The 18927-nt window shown below is 39.7% G+C and overlaps 1 long non-coding RNA gene and 1 pseudogene across 3 annotated transcripts in view; both read right to left on the reverse strand.

Moving 5' to 3' along the window:
• Positions 1-930: 930 nt before the first annotated feature.
• Positions 931-2361, reverse strand: LOC149105789 (uncharacterized; annotated as a pseudogene). The gene is made up of 3 exons (XR_016201718.1): positions 2163-2361; positions 1570-1872; positions 931-1314 (listed from the first exon to the last, which is right to left on the reverse strand). The product of XR_016201718.1 is annotated as an uncharacterized LOC149105789 (transcript).
• Positions 2362-14936: 12575 nt separating this feature from the next.
• The window catches only part of LOC149105790 (uncharacterized), a 21724-nt gene continuing 17733 nt past the window's right edge, over positions 14937-18927 (reverse strand). The window contains exon 3 of one of the 2 annotated variants that reach the window (XR_016201397.1): positions 14937-17240. This is a non-coding gene — a long non-coding RNA (uncharacterized LOC149105790). Of the gene's footprint in view, positions 17241-17328; positions 17757-18927 lie in introns of those variants that run through there. The other variant, XR_016201398.1, reaches the window with a different exon arrangement.

Consider the following 18927-nt stretch of genomic DNA (forward strand, 5'->3'; position numbering starts at 1 on the left):
GATAGCGTTGATCCTAGAAGTGTGCAGGACACCTATCATATATGAACTCAGTTAATTGACCTTGTTCTCCATGAGTTCTCGTAGCTCAGTGGATAGAGCGCCCGCCCGGTGTTCGGGAGGTCATGGGTTCGATTCCTGTTTGGGACTCAGAATTTTTCTTTGTCCCACGCTCGTGCCATGTTGATTAATTCACCTTGACTTTTAATTTTATTAAACACCATCAAACAAGGTGTCCAAATTAAGGAGGTGGAATTCTCCGGTTTTCTCCTTCATTTCTCCTGTGTATTTCCCTGTATTTCTCTGGGACCCTCTGGTCTTCTATCTAAAGTGACGGTACTTTGAAAAGGGAGGAAAAGTTTCAGCGGACAAGTTAGCAGTTTGCCAGGGCACACAATTTTGGGCGCAAAAATTTGAACCTGTTGTTCATTTAAGTTCTGATTTTAAAAAGCAAACCAAATGTTAGTTTTTGAAATTCGGAGAGGGTCTTAGGTCTTAAGATTAGGAGGGGGTCTTAGATCTTAGGTCTTAGTTTTTGAGACACCCTTCGCGATTTAGATAGAAGTCCTACACTCCCTTAAGTTTGAAACGAAGATTCAATAATACCTACTAGAGAAATCAAAGTACGTGGCTATGAGCCACTCAACTTGGAAAATGGATCGTCTGTAAACAGTGACAATTTTGATGCCACTGACTTGAGGCTGTAAAAAGCCCACTGGTAACGGTAAGAGAATACACGAGGAGATGTAACACCGTTGAAAACATTCATGAAGTTACTCAGTGGTGATCCTCGTCCGAAATATAAAGAAAGTACGACTTCCTGCCCAATCAGCAAAGCAAGTATAACCGGATTCTCATTTTCATTCCTATTGTTTTTCGTTCTTTACTTTCCCAGGCGATATCAGTGATTTTTTTTTTTCTTTCTTTGTTACCTTTTGAGAGATCTTAAAAATACTGAAAAAAAAATATACAACGTAGAGTCATAATACCACAAGGTTAGCAGCACGTCTCGTCCGCTCAACGAAATTAAGCCCTGTTCGGCGGGGTTCCTACTTGGATGGGTTACCAAATACGAATATCCTGTGTTGTAATAACTTCTATTTTTTTTTCTTTTATTTTGTCCTTCCCTTTCCAAGGCGATATTAGTAACTCTCCCAGTCGAGAGTATTTATCAACTAATTTTGTTCAAATCATTTCGCCATGTCAGTACTCATCTTTGAAGTAGCCTAAGTATCAGGCTTTTCTTACTCGCGGGGTAGGAGGATGAAGGACCCGGCAAAGAAAAGCCTGACACAAGGGTCTTTATTGCTCCACCGCCTTTAATCTTTAATCTTTAATAAGTATACTCCTGAAACAGTGGAACTATACTAGGAGTTGAGAATAACATAATAAAAGCACGTATTAAATAATTACAATATGTATATATGCAGTAAAAATTATAAGTTAGTAAAAGATAAAATAAAATAGATTAAGTATAATCTCGTCGAGATAAGTTAGGAGGTCTGAATATACATTATACAAAAGATTTAATGGCTGCAAGAGCAATAGTCTTAAAATTATTTATATTAAGACCTCATAACGTAACAAGCGTCATTGTAGGTATTAATCGATCAGAAACATTTCTGGCTGTCATGTTTACTTTGCATGCATCACAGAACATTAAGCTTAAATTAATTAAAGGAGGCATTTATATCGTAAACGCAAGGGTGAAAAATTCGTACCATGTTTCTACACTGTACACTTTATCAGCTATCAAAAACTCTGCTGGCTAGAAGCTTCCAGATTTCAAAGATTCTCCCCACTTCTCTGATAGCCACTGTTCGGCGTTTCCAAAACATACTACTTCGATCTCCACGTCAGATTTGAGATCTTCATCTTGTAGGCGCGTGGCCTAGTTGTTATTAGGGCGCTGGATTTGTAATCCGGAGATCCCGGGTTCAAATCTTCCTCCCTGCCACTAGATGGATTTGTGATTGGCAGTCCCAGATTCAACTCCTCCACGCTTTGTAAATAGCCAAATGGTCCGCCTCCCACCAGTTTGGATTTTTAACAAGTTTCTGTTAATTTACAATATTTGTTTGCTTATTTCAGTGTCCACAATTAGCACAGCAGTGCTAAGCACTTCGACACTTAAATAAAGTGATTTATTTTATTTATTTTTTCACATGTCATATCTTCAAGTAAAGCTGATTTCACACCATTTGTATTTAGCCTCTTCACTTGTTGCTTTCGTATTAACTCCAGCGGACTGACAACCAGCACTGAATGCGTCTTTCTTGTTCCGTTCTTATTAAGCCAATACTGTGATAACACTTTCTGGAGCAGCTGGTAAATGAGGCTCTTTCCATCGCCAGTTGGTCGGAGAGGCCATTAGAAAAGTTCTCGTGATATATTCCTTTGTAGTTTTTGTAGTTTTTGCGGCAATCGAGTACGGTTAAACCTGTATAAGTGGACACCTTTGGGAAATGGGCTATTGATATAATTAGCTTCTATACGTAAAAACGTTCGTGCGAAACCCTATTCATTGTAGATCATTTCTGCGGTAAGATATTTGTACTTGCGTCAGAAATTCAAAGAATAATTAACTTGACACGGTGCAATCGACTGTAAAACGGCCTTGGATAGCGCGATGTACGGAACCCGGGGGGACTCCTATATGAAAAAATCAAGGATGCTCGTCGTCTCGAGTACAAATCAAGGATTCTGGTCTCACTTTGGGTGTTGATGACAAAACGTCACCATTCGTAGCTGTCAAAGTATCCTTTAGGCTGCACTCGGAGAAATAATATAATAATAAAAGAAACGCTCTCTTTTGTTTTCCGCTGATCTCTCTAGTACGCGAGTCGCTTAGAAGTGCGCGCGGGATCCTTCCTTGAACAGTGGCTAGTAACTGAACCTATTCCGTTTTAACTCGTATCTTTTAGGGTCTAATGAAGCTCGAGCAACGCCCACATTAGTCTTCTTTAGGAGTTAACTGGGATACAACTGCGTGTTGTTTCTAGGAAATAAAAGTGGTCAAACACTTAGAATTTCTGTTAACTTTCTTGTGTATGGAGAAAAATATATCTTTTTTTTCCAAGGGAAACAATTTTATTTGCAATAACACAAGGGAAACAATACTTACAATACAATTACGAACAGTACACTCTTTGGACTACTTACATCACTAACTCTATTTACATCATATTGCTTTAAGTATTTACACTACTTAAATTACAAAATCTGCACGACTTAGAGTACATTGCAGTGGAATCCAGTGTTTTCAAACCTCCAAGGGAAACGAAAATTAGTTCGAAAAATCGGACAGTTCGAGAAATCGGAGGATAAAATTACAGTTTTCGAATGAGGAGGGGAAACGACTTTTGGTTCGAATTATTGGGAGGTTCGAAAAATCGGGATTCCACTGTACTAACAAATACAGTAACGACCAGGGGCAAAGAAAAATAAAGGAGAAAAATAGATAATTATCATTACAGCTTTAGGTTGTACGATAGGAACATCAAAAACAGACCAAAGGCATGTGGCAAATTACATTAAAATTAGCTATACACCTGACAGGAGATTAGAAATAGATTAATGGGTAAGAGATAAATACAGAAAGGTACAGAGAATATAATCTAAAATATTAATTAAATCCTCATGTATCCTGCAAGAGATTTCCATTTCTTTGTGTCTCCACTTTTTATTTCTATTTCATATTGTGATTTAGTGTGCATTTGAAATGCGTAAGATTTGGACGATCTTCTTTTGTTTTAGCGAGCCATATGTGTTATCGTGCTAAGAGAAAACAGTAGTTGATAAGAAGCCCAAATTGAGAGATATCTGGCCTCAGACCCAAAGCAGTAATATTTGTCAGAGTACAATCTCTAGAATGTAAATTTAGATTTTTCAGCCATTCAGTAAGTTTATTCCAAAAGTGAGATTTTTGGCGGCATGACTCAGGGGAGGTGTGACAAAAACTGCAATTTTCATCACCCTGTAGAACTTTTCTAAATAAAAAGTTATTGGTTGGTACACGTCTATCTAAGAATTTAAACTGAAACTCTATCAGCTTAGTGCTCTTGGTGCATTTTTTAGCCAAAAGGTAGGCAGCAGTCCAATTTATGTTGTCATTTACTGGTAGGCTACAATTCTCTAGCTACTTCTTTTGACTTGACTCTGGGGTTAAACTCTACTAATCAGTTTTCTTACATACTAATGTAGTTGCTTTTTGAACTTGTAAAATTCTTGTTGTAAGTGGCTCTTATTCGTAGTTAGTGTTCTGTAAATCTTGAAACATGATTAGAATCAGTCCGGAGAGACTTTACAGCCGATATTAATCCGTAGAAGCTGAGAGGGCTAGGGTCTGTTTCATACTTACAGCGGAAATCATTTATCGAAAGAAAGGCGTTTTCCGGTCCTAAACGATGTTTCACCTGAGTTATTCCCCTTGTAAACCATTTTTTTTTTAAGAAACTGTCTTGTTGGCTATCTTTATTAGAGAGTTACGCCAAAGTTGTTGATGCAGAAAGTGATCTCTCGATGTTATTTCAGGTTCAAAGTTAACTTCTGACCAGATTCCTAATAGTTCTTTTAAAAAGGCGTCCGAAGTTGTTATTATTATCTTTCCATCTCACAGGTGATATTACCTTGGCGGAGCTAGAGAGCAGCCGTTTGGACGTGTTTGGCGAGATATGCTTAAAGATTGATAATGGAAGATTGTGGTTCAGACGCGACTACGAACGGTTAGCTTCTAAGTTTAAGAAAATTCCTCTCGAAGTACGCAACTCTTTACGAGATCAGCTCGGTGTTGAAGGCGGGAGTCCCTCTAAGATGCTGATGACTCAGTTACAAACAAAATATCCACAGCTTACTCTGCGGCAATTTGCTGAGAAACTAAAAGAAATGGGGCGAAACGACATTGTACAGTTGCTTGTGACACGTTCAGCACAAGACCTCTCACCGACCCAGTAATGCCGGGTAATCTGCGGACTACAGCAGTGCTGTAAGATGATCAGCTAAACTACGAAAGACAAAGGAGACAAAAGAGACAGAAGAGACAGAGGAGACAGAGGAGACAGAGGTTGGTCTCAGTGTAAAATGTTAGCGGAAGACCAACTAACTCTCAGTTAAATGAATAACATGGTGTCATTTTCAAATTGTTGGCAATTTTCGAGAGTGTCGAAGGTAAGTCTTGTTGAACCCTAGGGCTACCCTAGCTGCCTTGTAAACGCCCTTCTAGGGATAACTCCCCTACCCTGCTCAAGCCAAACAACTGGGCTGAACCAGGGCTGCATTTGACATTGCAACTTGTTGTTGTTGTCTGGCAAAAATACGTAACATAACAGCATGCGGTAACACTTGTAAACAGCAGTCCAGACAGGAGAATCGACTTACCAAGCAGAGCTATTCCCTTGTCGGCCATTTTGTTTGCGATTAAGTTGTTCCGGGTGGTAGGTTAACACTGCCTGTAAAATTTTGCTTTTAAACCCAGGCTATCTTTGACCCTCCTGCTAGGGTAACCCTTCCTCTTTGTAAACAGGGCCTATAAAGGATGGATTGAAGCTCAGCAGGAGTCGAAAACGCAAGCATGAAGACACACCCAAAAAAGAACTCATCATCACAGCTTATGGATACCCCAAAAAACCAAACCAAACAAAAGGAAAAACAAACAAGCATAAAAAACAAAACGCAAATATCAAATAAAATAAAGATTAAACTAAATTTATACCAATTTATTATTTATACGAATTTGTACAATTTATGAATTATTATTAATAAAGTAACCCTTCAATTAATCAACCGATCAATCTATAAAGTATTTTCATTAAGTTTAGGAGAAAGGAAGGCTCTACGATGCCAGTTTCACGTTATACTGTGAATATTGTGTCAAGTTGATTCATTTAAAAGTGTTGCTACTTTTACAGATGTCACGGGTAGTGTATATTTTGCCGAAGACAATTATATATTGAGAAGCATTTGGAATGAATTCAGTCAGCTTGCTTGCTTGCTTACTTATTGTGAGAATCCTCAGTTGCTGGGATTATAAAAAGGCATAAAATTCAATAAAAAACATTATATTCTAAGAAGCTTTTCCACTGAGATGAAATTTTTTTTTTGTGATGAGTTGATCAAAAAATGGCACTAAGAAATACACATAGATTGTAATTTGAAAGGAAATATATAATATTGGCAGGGTAAAGATTAAGGTTAAAATTGATTAGCTGTAGATTAAAATAAAGGATGCTCAGATTCTTTTTTGCATTGCTTATCCGCTGGAGGATAAATAAATAAACAAAAAAATGGATATATCGTGTTGTATTTTTTGATGAAAGGGAGTACAAAAGAAGCTGTGTAGACAATTTGATTTTACCCATTTTTCGACAAGCAATCTTCGATACCAACGAGTCTGCACAGTCACCCCATCAACCTCCTTGTAGTTTTTTTGATATCTTAAGCTTTTTGGTTTTTTGTTTTATCGTTAGCTCGGTTGGTAAGTCTCGGGTTCTGTCCTCACTAATGCGTTTTCTATATCGTGAAAACGCGCATTTCATCGGTTTCCGACAAACACCAAGCATCGTCTTCAACAAAAACGCCGTCCACAGTCAGGAGACAGTTAAAAACTGATCCTTATTTTTTAAAGGGGACAGCGCAAAACAGAGGCCTTGGAAAACTCTGAAGTCATTCACATGCACGTGCACATTCGCTACAAGAGATAATCTCTGGTTCGCAGGTAACGGTTGTATGGCCAAAACGCTGTAGAAATATCGTCCAGATACATCCAACACGGAGTTTGCCGTTAACAACGCAAAGTCAAGCTGCGTAACATTCGTCACAAGTGGTATTATATTTGCTTTGCTCATTTATTTTATTACTGTGAAAAAGTGGGGGGAAGGCTGACAACCCCCCCCCCCCCACAGCCCCTTCCGTCCGCGCTGTAGAGATGTGATTTGGCCGAGATGGCGGGCCTCCCAGAAGATTTTTGACTGGCCATAAATTTCAAGGGACAAAATAACCCGACTGTTTGTTTTTGTTGTGGATCGTTTATCATGTTCCTACAGACACTGCTGGCATTTTGTTTTTCTCTCGAAATTCAGTAGGGGTTATAAGGCGAGACGTTTTGGCTAAAGGGGAATGGGAGGAAACATGAGCGCGGCACGCTTTCTTCCCTACTGGGCCATACCACCCTTGTCCCACCTTTTTTCCTACTCGGCTACCGCCATACCGCCCTTTTGCGTTCGCGATGACTAAACACTCGTCCTAGTGACCCTTAGAGAAAAAACCGGCTGCCAGCAGACTAGTGCCTACAGAATGGTTTCCATGGCGGAAAATCGAGCCTTTTTTTCTACCCTTTTAACCGAAGAATTATCGAGTGATTCGGTCTCTTTCGTACATTGTTTATCGCTATCAGACAACCTAACGACTGTTACAAACAGCCAGCCATTATTCTTTAAGCATTTTAACAGCACAGTAAACTGACAAGGGGAATGTGACTTCCTAACGATGCTTTAGGGGTTCACGACCGGGCAGACTCCCATGTGAAAAAATAGGAAAGTTTGTCTCTGTGTTTTTGACTGCCTCCATGGTAATGTATGTACCCATTTCACGAGGAAAAATCACAACTTCAACACCAGGAACAGACATTCGTCAGTTAAACTACCGAAAATGAAACTGGAGTTTGGCCGTAAAAGTTTTTCTTTTTTAGGTGCTTCAATTTAAGATAGCTTACCATTAGAGGTCAGAAATATGAATTCTAGAGCTTGATTTCGAAAAAAAGGTCCACGAATTTTTTTATTTGCAGTGTTTACAGGAAATTTTTGAAGGAGATTTTTATATGTATTTTTCACTGATGTAGATTTATTTTTACTAAGTTTTACAGGACACCTTTGATAACACTACAATTTTTACTGATGGGTTTATGCTGTATAATTTGTTTTTTTAATTATGAAGAGACGGGGGGGCTCTTTGGAAATTTTTACAAGAACCCCTATGAGGTACCAAAAACCCGTTTTGTAGGTTAAGCCCCATTTCATTTTCACACAAGAAGAACCAATTCTAAAAGAACACATTAACTTACACCGTGACTTTTCTACAACAAAACAAAACAAAAAACAGCCATAAAGAATATCCATTGATTACCTGTAAAGATGTATGAAAGCATTGTCATAAATCAGCATCTTATTTAAGTGGCTAAGCTCAAATCAAATTGAAAGAAAAAGGAGATAAATTAAGTCACATTCTGGCAGTGCGGCTCCTATGTACACTACTGCTGATTACTGTAGCGGTGATCAGTACAGTAATGATTCGATTTAGCCCGAGGCGCTTATTTACTCTTGGTACCTCAGAGGAGGGCGCTTATTCGAGACAAGGCGCTTATTTGGGACGGGCGCGTATTTCTTTTTTGAGAAACAACCGAATGCTCAAAACAAAACTTTAATACGGTATTTATTAAAATAAAGGAACGATAGCAGAAACTGTAACAAATATACGGTAAATATACTGTAACGTTTGATGGAACTATGCAGTCGCATGGAAATAATAGTTGAGAAACTCAGACGAAGATCACTGTTTTTGTAATGCGGCATTACGTACCTGAGCAGTTAAGGAAGATGAAGCTCGGTTGATACGTACTCTGACGGCGCTGTAATATTATAATATTAGAATAGGGACGCTTATTAGAATGGAGGCGATTATTAAAAAAAACACAAAGGGGGACGCTTATTCCTAAGGGGCGCTTATCGGAATAGAGGGGCTAAATCGGATCATTACGGTTCTTCAACACGAATGTTGACCCCTAAATGATAAAACGACCACCCCATCACGGCCATATCGGAGCCATCCCCCCCCCACCCCCCTCGGGACTTAACGCCTATCGAGGGCTACGGCCCCTTACCCAGGTCTCTAGCATGGGAATTCATTCCAGGTTACGTTTACTGTAAACGGTTTCTTCCTAACTGCACTGGTTGCTGGATTTTGGAGAAGCTTTAGGAAGATAGTTTCCGATAACTAATTCCATTTAACATGTTGTCGGGTTCAAACAGTTCCTAGTTCTTACTGAATGTCATTGAACTGTTACCACCGTCCTTCAAGAACTTTGAAGAGCATTTACTGCCCCATAGTCCGTCACACAGAAGGAAATGCAATTCTGCTTAATTTGTTGAGATTATACAGTGGAACCTCGATTCAACGAAGTCGCTGGGGACCGGCCAAATTTGTTCGTTAAATCGAGGGTTCGTTATATCGAAAACCTCGATACAACGAATTTGAGGGGAACGACCAAAATGTTCGTTATATCGAGGTCATAGTTAATGATTGATTTGTAACACAGGTGACTTCTGTCACGCAATTCAATGCAATTTTCGTCACCCAGAAGTGCCACTCTAATCACCCTGAAACGATTATAAAATATTTTGTAACTAATCTTAATAAACACAAACACAGCATCAGGAGCGGGCATCTCGTTTATTGATGCCCGCTTTCAAAATATATTTATACTCTAATCACCCTGAAACGATTATAAAATATTTTGTAACTAATCTTAATAAACACAAACACAGCATCAGGAGCGGGCATCTCGTTTATTGATGCAGGATACAGCGAGCGTTACATCATCATAAAGAAAATACAGCAGTGAATAAACAGAAGAATTAAAAAGCAAAGTTGAAAGAGATGCCTTCGAGTGGCTCTTGCATAACTTACAAATTCTTAAATAGCCTACTAGCCCCTTAGGGATTCACGCCTAAAATACTTCTACAGTTAACACGAACCATACATAGTGAACATACTCCAGTGTAATTAGCGAAACGTTACAAAATATATTTATACTCTAATCACCCTGAAACGATTATAAAATATTTTGTAACTAATCTTAATAAACACAAACACAGCATCAGGAGCGGGCATCTCGTTTATTGATGCCCGCTTTCGAAAATAAAGAAAGAGAACAAAGGAATCTAAGTGTGCAAACTTCAAGAAACTGAAAGTAAAGATTCTAACTTATCGTAATATAGCCGTAGCTAGCCGTCCTTGCCTCGATCAGTCTCCCATCTGCCGTGACATAAAGAGTGTAGATTGTTGATGTCTGCTCCTTAGCGGCCCCTGTTCTTAAGCTATGTAGATCAAACAAGTGTATAAGATATCCTAGTTCCGCAAACGCATGCCAAGTCTAAAACTTTATTTTACTGCAAATTTTTTGAGAGCAAAATATGCTCTATCTTTGAAGAAAATAAATTCCTAAAATTAAAACTGAAAATTACACATAATAAACATCTGTTTTGCTCTCACATGTATAAATTCTGACAAATGCATCGCAAAAACTAACGTCACAACAGCGAAGGCTACAGTTAACTCGTTGACGCGGAGAAAAGCCGATTAGGCAGTCACGCAAATTGCAGCTAAGCGATGATTAGAAGGATTAGCCTTGGGGCGCGCAAACCTATTATATATCCTCAAAATCATCTCGGGAGTAACAGCACCCCCCTTTTATGGAAACAGGTTTTGCAAGCTCAATTTTAGCCGCCTCGAGAACACTTGTATCACAAGTCAAATCACAAATCGGAAAGCCATACCGATGGTGTGCCCAATTTATGCCATAACAGACAGACTCAAGTGTGGAGTAGAGGGAACTCTGCTGCAGCAAAATACTCCAAATAAGGAGCAAATGACGTCTCATCAGACGGCAGACAAGCGAATTCCTCAAAGCGCGAAGACCATTCTCTAAATGTTTGAAAGTCACTTGAATAACGCTGTGTTGTTGAAGGGGCCTTTGCTTTAGAGGAACGCAAGGGAAGACCTTCCGTTGACTTGCGAAGCCGTCTGGATCTCTTGAGTGGGCAACCTTTGAAGTAAACACACATCCACTTTGTAGACTTGAAAGATAACAAAAAAAAGTGAGAACAATTAGAAAAAACAAAAAAGCAACAACACGCAGATCAGAACATAAGGTAGGCCCAGAGGCCTAAATCTTGTATTCAGCACACTATATATTGGCAGTCCTGCACAAAAACGGCATGGCTCAACGGCCTTAAACAGTGTAATCACCTAAGATCAACACGTGATAAACGGGCAGTCCCGCACAAAGATGACATGGTCCAACGGCCTAAAACAGTGCAATCACCTAAGATCAACACATGATAAACGGGCAGTCCCGTACAGAAATGACATGGCCCAATGCCCTAAAACAGTGCAATCACCTAAGATCAACACATGATAAACGGGCAGTCCCGTACAGAAATGACATGGCCCAATGGCCTAAAACAGTGCAATCACCTAAGATCAACACATGATAAACGGGCAGTCCCGCACAAAGATGACATGGCCCAACGGCCTAAAACAGCGTAATCATGACCGCGCGGCATGACTTCTCCATAGACAGGTTCTACTGGATAATGTGCTGTACAGCCCCGACAAGCAACTAAAATTCTCCGAGCCAAAAGGGAACTGTTATTTGTCCCATGGAGACAAACATCTTTACCGTTCTCAACGAAGAGAAAATCAATAACAAAAGATCTGAAACCCCACCTACGATCCACCAAAAAAGGCCAAAAGGGAGCTGAAAGGCCAATAAAGAGTAACCAGTTCTATTGACAAAAACATATGTGGCGGATGACATTTTTAACTAACGAAACAGGTGGCACCAGCCAACAGGTTTCTCCTACCCAACTAAATGCTAGGGAATATTCGAATAGAAACTGGGAAAACTTGAACTTTTTTTTTTTTTTTTTTTAACTGGGAAAGTAATCAATTGAACAGGGACCCCAATAAGAGGTTACTTCATGAAAATAGCTATCTTTAACTGACCAGTCATCAATCGACGATCTTGCATAAGTAATCAGCTGAACGAGGTGTCAACTCAGCCTCGATTTTGATATTACTTTCTTTGGCGGTATCAAATATATCACCGGCGAGTTGAAGCGAACACAGTTTCATACTACCAGAATCGACGATCAAAGGTACAGTTTGGTTGTCAGTAAACCACTTAACAGAGCACCCTGAAAGAAGATGTGCAAACTTTTCAAAGCAATACAAACACAGTGGAGTTCTCTCCACGTGGTACTCGATCTGGTATTCGTCTACATAGAATCTCAGTTTTTGCGCGAAAACAGGCATGTTACCAATGGCAATGAAAGCAGCCAATCCAATAGCGCTAACATCCGAGTATACAATACGAGATAGTCTGCGAGCAACGTCTGCAAAACACTGGAACTGAGATAAGAAACATTATTCTTCCAGAACTCTAACTCTATGGAAACTGACAACGGGTTAACCACAGCAGGAGCACACGCGCACTCGACCACTGAACCTGTGGCCAGAAGATCAGAAATAGCCTGCTCGACAAATCACTATACTGGACTGGATGGCTGAGTGATTATTAGAAAACTGAGCTGAGGGTAGAATGTAAATAAAGAGAATCTGATACCCAACAAAAATAGTATCGCGAATAAAGCAAGAAGCACTTATATGATTTCAAAACTCTACATTAACCTTAAGGTTGCCTTTAACTTAAATATAATGCGTTCCGTCCTGATAATCAGTCTTTTATTCATTCATTCAGTCATCAGGGCTAATACAATCGTTAACCCTCGGACTAATGCCCCCATCGTGGTACAAGGGGGATGAAACCCCCTTCTTGGGTTTTCGTTCTATTAAGGCACAGAAAATAAATTTACATTCATTAAATAGAAAGCCCTGAGCTTGCTCTATAAAATAATGACATAATTTTTGGCTGTGAAGTAGCATGACGTCATTTGACCCGCCATCTTGGATCCGTCATCTTGGATTTTACTATTTTCTTAAAAAAGTCAAAAAACAATCTAGAATGCTTATGAAGCCAGAATGCTTATGAAATGTACAATTTGGTAAAATTCAGCAAAATGATGAACAAAGCTGAAAAAAAAATACACAAGTATGTCGAAAAAGTTGATTTTTGTCTAAACCTATACGAAGTTTGTGGTTGTCATGACAAAGTGAAAAGTAATGGACGCAGTTGACATATCCAAAATTTACGCGAACGATAAATGAACAGCTACAGAAATTTTTCAGCCCCTTAGAGTAAATTGTCTTTCCAAGACTTCCAAAAAACCTTGAATCACATGGTTCAATAAAATTATCAATAAGTTCAACTGGGTCAAAGTCTCCCAATCATTTTATTATATTGAATAAATGATATACTCATCTTATCCCATTCTCTTCAATGCAGCTTGGTATTTGCCATAAGTATGTATTTTTCCTGCTTGGAGGGGGTGCAGCGGCTCCTCTAAAACGGCTTGGGCAGGAAGATGAATTTGCTCAGAGGCTTATTTGGCCGCAGCTGAAACACTTGTCTGCTAGTTGAGGCTGACGTCCACGAAAGGACTGCATGCGGAAAAAACAAAAAGGCTGATAAGAAGAAAAATAATTGCCAGTGGACAGACCATGAGTAGATGGAGCTTCACTGGATGTAGAGCGGGTAGCTGTAGAGTTGGCCAGCTAGACGCATTTTTCCGCTTTTTCTCCCGGATCTTAGTTAGCGCTCGTCTTTCGGCTAATCAGAGCTTTTTCTCTTCCTCTGAATCTTCGGCGAGTTCGTCCGACTCGTACTTGCACTGCTGCCCAAACAGCGGGGTTCTTGTCCACGGAACGAAATAACTTGGCTGCTGAAAGGTTCCTTTTGAGATGGTCTTGATGGTCCCGTCTGTTGCATCAAGCAGAGAGCTGCTAGACTCGTATTGTACTTTAGAGTTAAAAGAACTCGAAGCCTTGGATACCGGTTTTAGCTTCTACAGTTGAGACTGAGTGGCGGCTTGTTTCTCGTCGAGATCGCGTTTGAATGCAGCGAACCTCTAATCAAACGCAACGTCCAAAAGACGAGGAAACAATGTTCGTGAAGCAGTCTTATGAACAGGATCTCCCTCAGTGAAGGATTGCGCGATCGAAGCGGGAACGCTCGCTCGTTCAGTATCCGACGACATAACAACAAAAGCAAAGTTGAAAGAGATGCCTTCGAGTGGCTCTTGCATAACTTACAAATTCTTAAATAGCCTACTAGCCCCTTAGGGATTCACGCCTAAAATATTTCTACAGTTAACACGAACCATACATAGTGAACATACTCCAGTGTAATTAGCGAAACGTTACAAAATATATGTTTTGAGATGCAATTCATTAAGCATGGTAGCTTTCAGTATCAATTATTTTCACTTTTGCGCAGACGCACAACTTTTGTTTACAAAAAAAACACACTTTCAGAGTAGCGATTTTAAAATGTTGCAACAGAGAGGTTATACAGAAAATTGTCTATGTAAACAAGGAAACATTGTAATTCGTTATATGGAGGTAGATTTTACGTTTGGGCTTCCGGATTATGTTCGTTATATCGAGGGTTCGTTACATCAAGGTTCTATTCAGTTCTATTCCATACATTTTACTGTAACTTTGGCCGGGACATAGAATATCGTTCGTTATATCGAGGACTTCGTTAAATCGAGGTTCCACTGTATATGATTTAAAAGAGTCTCTCTGGTCTTTCCATAAACATTGTAACACGGTTGGTCGTCAGTGTGTACCCAACTTGCTTAATGTAAGCGAGTCAACCATCCGAGGGCCTCTTAATATGAGCCCAGTCAAATGGGCTACAATAGCTCGCTTCTAAGATCTCCCATTCTTTTCTTCGTAAAAATTTTGATGTGTTCATACGAGAAGCCGGGCTGACCCGGCTATCAAAAGTTTTACAAAGAAAAGAGCTGAGAAGCAAGATCTCGGAAACCGAGCCACCCACCTCGGTTGACCAGGCTCATATGAAGAGACCCCGAGACCGTGGAGGTTAAATGCGCCCAAGCCCCACCTCCTGTACGGTCCCTGGGGAGGGTAGAACAAATTATCGCTTTGTTACATACCCTCCTCTTCTCTGTGGTGCTAATGTCTCGCGCACTCCATATTCCCACGAAAGGCTCGCTTTACCACGACAACCCAACGCAAAAAAAAAAAAAAAAAAAGATTTAATAAATACCCCCTTTAATTACAATCTTTCACAATAAAATCTCTGTTATTATTCACTTTGCTGCAATATTGAGAAATCTTAACATAAGCAGTCTTTGGTATTCAAAATAGAAGTTTACAAAACGTATACATACAAAAATATCAGTTGAAAATAACAAATAGATAAAGCGCGTCTCCAAAAATGTAACAATGCAATGTGTAAGTGACAGAGATCTTTTCTACACTTACAAAAATCTGGTCTAAAAAAAAATTGATTTTCATTGTGCTCAACGGAGCGGCCTAATATTTACTATGTACCAAAGTTATCTTGTCAATACATTTCTGTAAATATTTAGCTCCGTGTTATTAAATTATACCTTATTTACGCCCTAACAAATGAATACATGAAGTTGAGGGACTCAATGGGGTGAGGAGGAAGCAAGGTGGGGGGGGGGGGGGGGGAGGTGGGTAGCTCTGACATTTCACGGTTAAATTTTTCCGATTTTGACGGTTGACAGTAAAATTTTAGGGCTTTTGACGGTTGACAGTTATTAAGCCGAAATTTCTTCTTTGAGTTTAACTTAATACTAACTCTTGTGTTTTTTTTTTAAAGTATTACCTATTGTGTTTTGGAGGTCGTCTTGGTATTTCACGGACAAAATGAAGTGAAATTTTGCATACTCTAAGACCTCTAGAAAATAGCCAATAGAAATTACGCTCACTGATTGGTTAAAAATCGTGCCTCGATAAAAACAGAGAACTAGCACGAGCTGTTGACGTAATCATTACGTCATTAATGGTAATTCTCTTTTCTCTCGCCAGCGGATGGCGAGAGAAAAGAGAATTTACATTTTGATGATCAAAGTAAACGAGTTGCTTTCTTTTTTTCGCCGTCGCGGAATTTTCTAAAAGAAATAGACATGTCCTGCGTGTTTCTATCGTGTTATAGAAACACTCGTGATAGTTTGAGAGAACTCGTAAAACCTGTGGAAACAGCCGCCTGTCGGCTCGTGTTTCCATCGCATTTCTCGTTCTCCCAAACTTCCACTCGTGTTTCTATTTAACAATTAGATAATTCTCACTGTCGAGGGCGCAGCCCGAGTCAACTATGACACAGAAATCGAGAGCAATTAATCTACTATAAATCTACCAGTAGTTCAAAACTTCATCTAAATCAGCTCTCCAGATACTTAGATAACGCAAAGAAGCGGCCGCCATTTTGTTAACAACTGATACTGCTACGCTACTCTCTGTCTACAACAGAATAGATAGTAAGTAAAGTAGCTAATCAGAGAACGGCATTCGTGATAGAACACTAGTAGATTTATAGCAAAACTCGACAGAAACAAGGTACATATTTTCTATTTCTTAAATATACAACTTATAAAAATACATAATGAAGCCGAGATCAATTTCTTTTGTAACTGAGGCTATCGATCAAATGCTGTTAGAAAGCTTCAATGCGCTTGGTCCTCAAAAACGCAAAAAGATAAGGTCAGCTTATTTTGGAACATGGAAACTAGTGTACAAGTTTAAAGATTCTGTGAGAGTCAGAAGTCCGTGATGAGCCAATAAAATAGTGAGATTCCACAGACCTTGAAACCATTTGACGGTTAACATTGAACTTCCTCTTTTTCGGACGATTTACAGCAAAAATTGCAGTTTTTTTGACGGTTTTCGGTTAAATTTTGGGCTGTTTGACGGCTGACAGTTAACCCCATTGAGACCCTCGTAGATAGGGCTGCATTTTGAGCAAGTTTATTTGTTAAAGTATACATCTTTATGTACAATCTTCTAATCCAAATCTCAGAATGAGTATCCGTTTATTATTTGCTATTCTAAATCTAATATTGAGTATTCTTTCTTATTATTTACGATTCAAAGGAAAATTTGTCGGGAAAGTCATGGGGGTAAGAAACAACTGATCCCTCAAAAAGAAATTTGACTGAAACAAGGAATTCTCTTTCCTAGCCTGTGAGCAGGCTCACGTTTGAGGAACACACGTGCAAGCAGCAAAGTTTAACCTCGTTCCCACGGTCCCCCTCTCTCACTCTTGGTAGGAGGACAGAGAGACCCTGGGAACAACAGAGATCAGAGATCAAGGCAGGCTGACTTCCTTTCTGCACCAGACTCCTCGCTCGCTGACTCCCACTTCGCCGCTCACGCGTGTGACTCAAAGGTGAGCCGGCTCACAGACTATCTCTTTCCTGAAGATGAAAACCAATGCAGAGACTTCTCAGAGGGACTGAAGGCTAACTGGAGCTCTTGAATTTACCCAGGCCACTGCACCGACTTCTAACATTTATTTGCTGAAATGAAAACACAATTTTGCTGTGTGAGTAATGCAACAGAACTACACGGGAAATATATCACATTAAGCAAAATAATAAGAAAATATTTTCATTCTTCCAACCATATTATTGTCTTACTTAATATCCCAAATTTCTTAGAAGGACGAAATCCTGTTGTGAATTAAGGTTGCCATTTGATCTTTAATTAATTTTGTCAAAATGAGGAGAGTAAATCCAGAATCATCAGATAAAAGATGACAAAAACTCAAAAGATTTTCATGTAAATGCTGCACCAGGAACAGAACCCTGTAAGAGAGCTGACTCGTCTCCAGTCTTCTTCATACAACACGCGGCACGGCACAAGGGGAAAAGTGCGAGGGGGAGCAAGGAGTACCCATCTCACCTTGCGGTTCCATCGCGCACTGTGCCACGCACTGTAGGAAGTTGTATGAAGACGAATGGGGACAAGTCAGGTAAGAGAGCGTCCACTAAAAGCTGTATTTCTGACTCGACAGCAAAACAAACCAGCATCAGCTGTTGACCAAATGATCGTGTAGAATTTCTTCCTTTGGAATTAAGTTTGTGCATTTCTACATGTGTATCAGAACAAATCAAGATCTTGGTAGCAGAGGGTTGTCAATAGTAACTGTTCCTGAAGCTGTTACTGACCTGACTGAATTGGAGGAAATTGACTTGTCAGATAATTATCTGGAAGAATTACCAACAAGTCTTAACAAGCTGAAAACTCTGAAAACGCTGAGATTAGACGAGAACCAGTTGAGAGAACTTCCTCGAGCCATTGCTGAGTTGAGTAACCTGATTGTGCTTAGTCTGAGTAACAACCAGTTGTCTGTTCTACCTTCAAGGAACTGAGGGGACTGTGCTTGAGTAGTAACCAGCTGACGTCATTGCCTGATGAGATTGGTGAACTGAAGAAGCTGGGATGGCTGGATGTGAGAATGGAGACTAGAGACTGGAGACTGGACTTGAGTAATAACCAGTTGACTTCATTGCCTGATGAGATTGGTGAACTGAAGGAGCTGGTATGGCTGAATGTGAGTAACAATGAGCTGACAGTTTTATCATCACACATAAAACATCTCAATAAACTTTGGGTACTGTTGTGGGGTGATAACCAGTTGACTACATTGCCTGATGAGATTGGTGAACTGAATGGAAGGAGCTGGTATGGCTGAACGTGAGTAACAATGAGCTGACAGTTTTATCATCACACATAAAACATCTCAATAAACTCTGGGTACTGTTTTGGGGTGCTAACCAGTTGACTACATTGCCTTATGAGATTAGTGAACTGAAGTTACAATTGTTATCGGAGACGGCGTTTTAGATCTTAGTAGCCGAGGGTTGTCAAAAGTTCCTGAAGCTGTGTCTGACCTGACTGAATTGGAGGAACTTGACTTGTCAGATAATCATCTGGAAGAATTACCAACAAGTATTAACAAGCTGAAAAATCTGAAAAGGCTGATATCAGAGGTGAACCAGTTGAGAGAACTTCCTCAAGCCATTGCTGAGTTGAGTAACCTGACCGTGCTTAGTGTGAGTAACAACCAGTTGTCTGTTCTACCTTCAAAGAACTGAGGGGACTGTACTTGAGTAGTAACCAGTTGACTATGTTGCCTGATGATGTTGAACTGAAGGAGCTGGTAAGTAGTGTTAGATGATGTGAGTAAAAAGAAGCTGACAG

The sequence above is a fragment of the Orbicella faveolata genome, unplaced genomic scaffold (assembly GCF_042242905.1).
Source record: "Orbicella faveolata isolate gen_17 unplaced genomic scaffold, um_ofav_v1 contig_34, whole genome shotgun sequence".
Taxonomy (NCBI): domain Eukaryota; kingdom Metazoa; phylum Cnidaria; class Anthozoa; order Scleractinia; family Merulinidae; genus Orbicella; species Orbicella faveolata.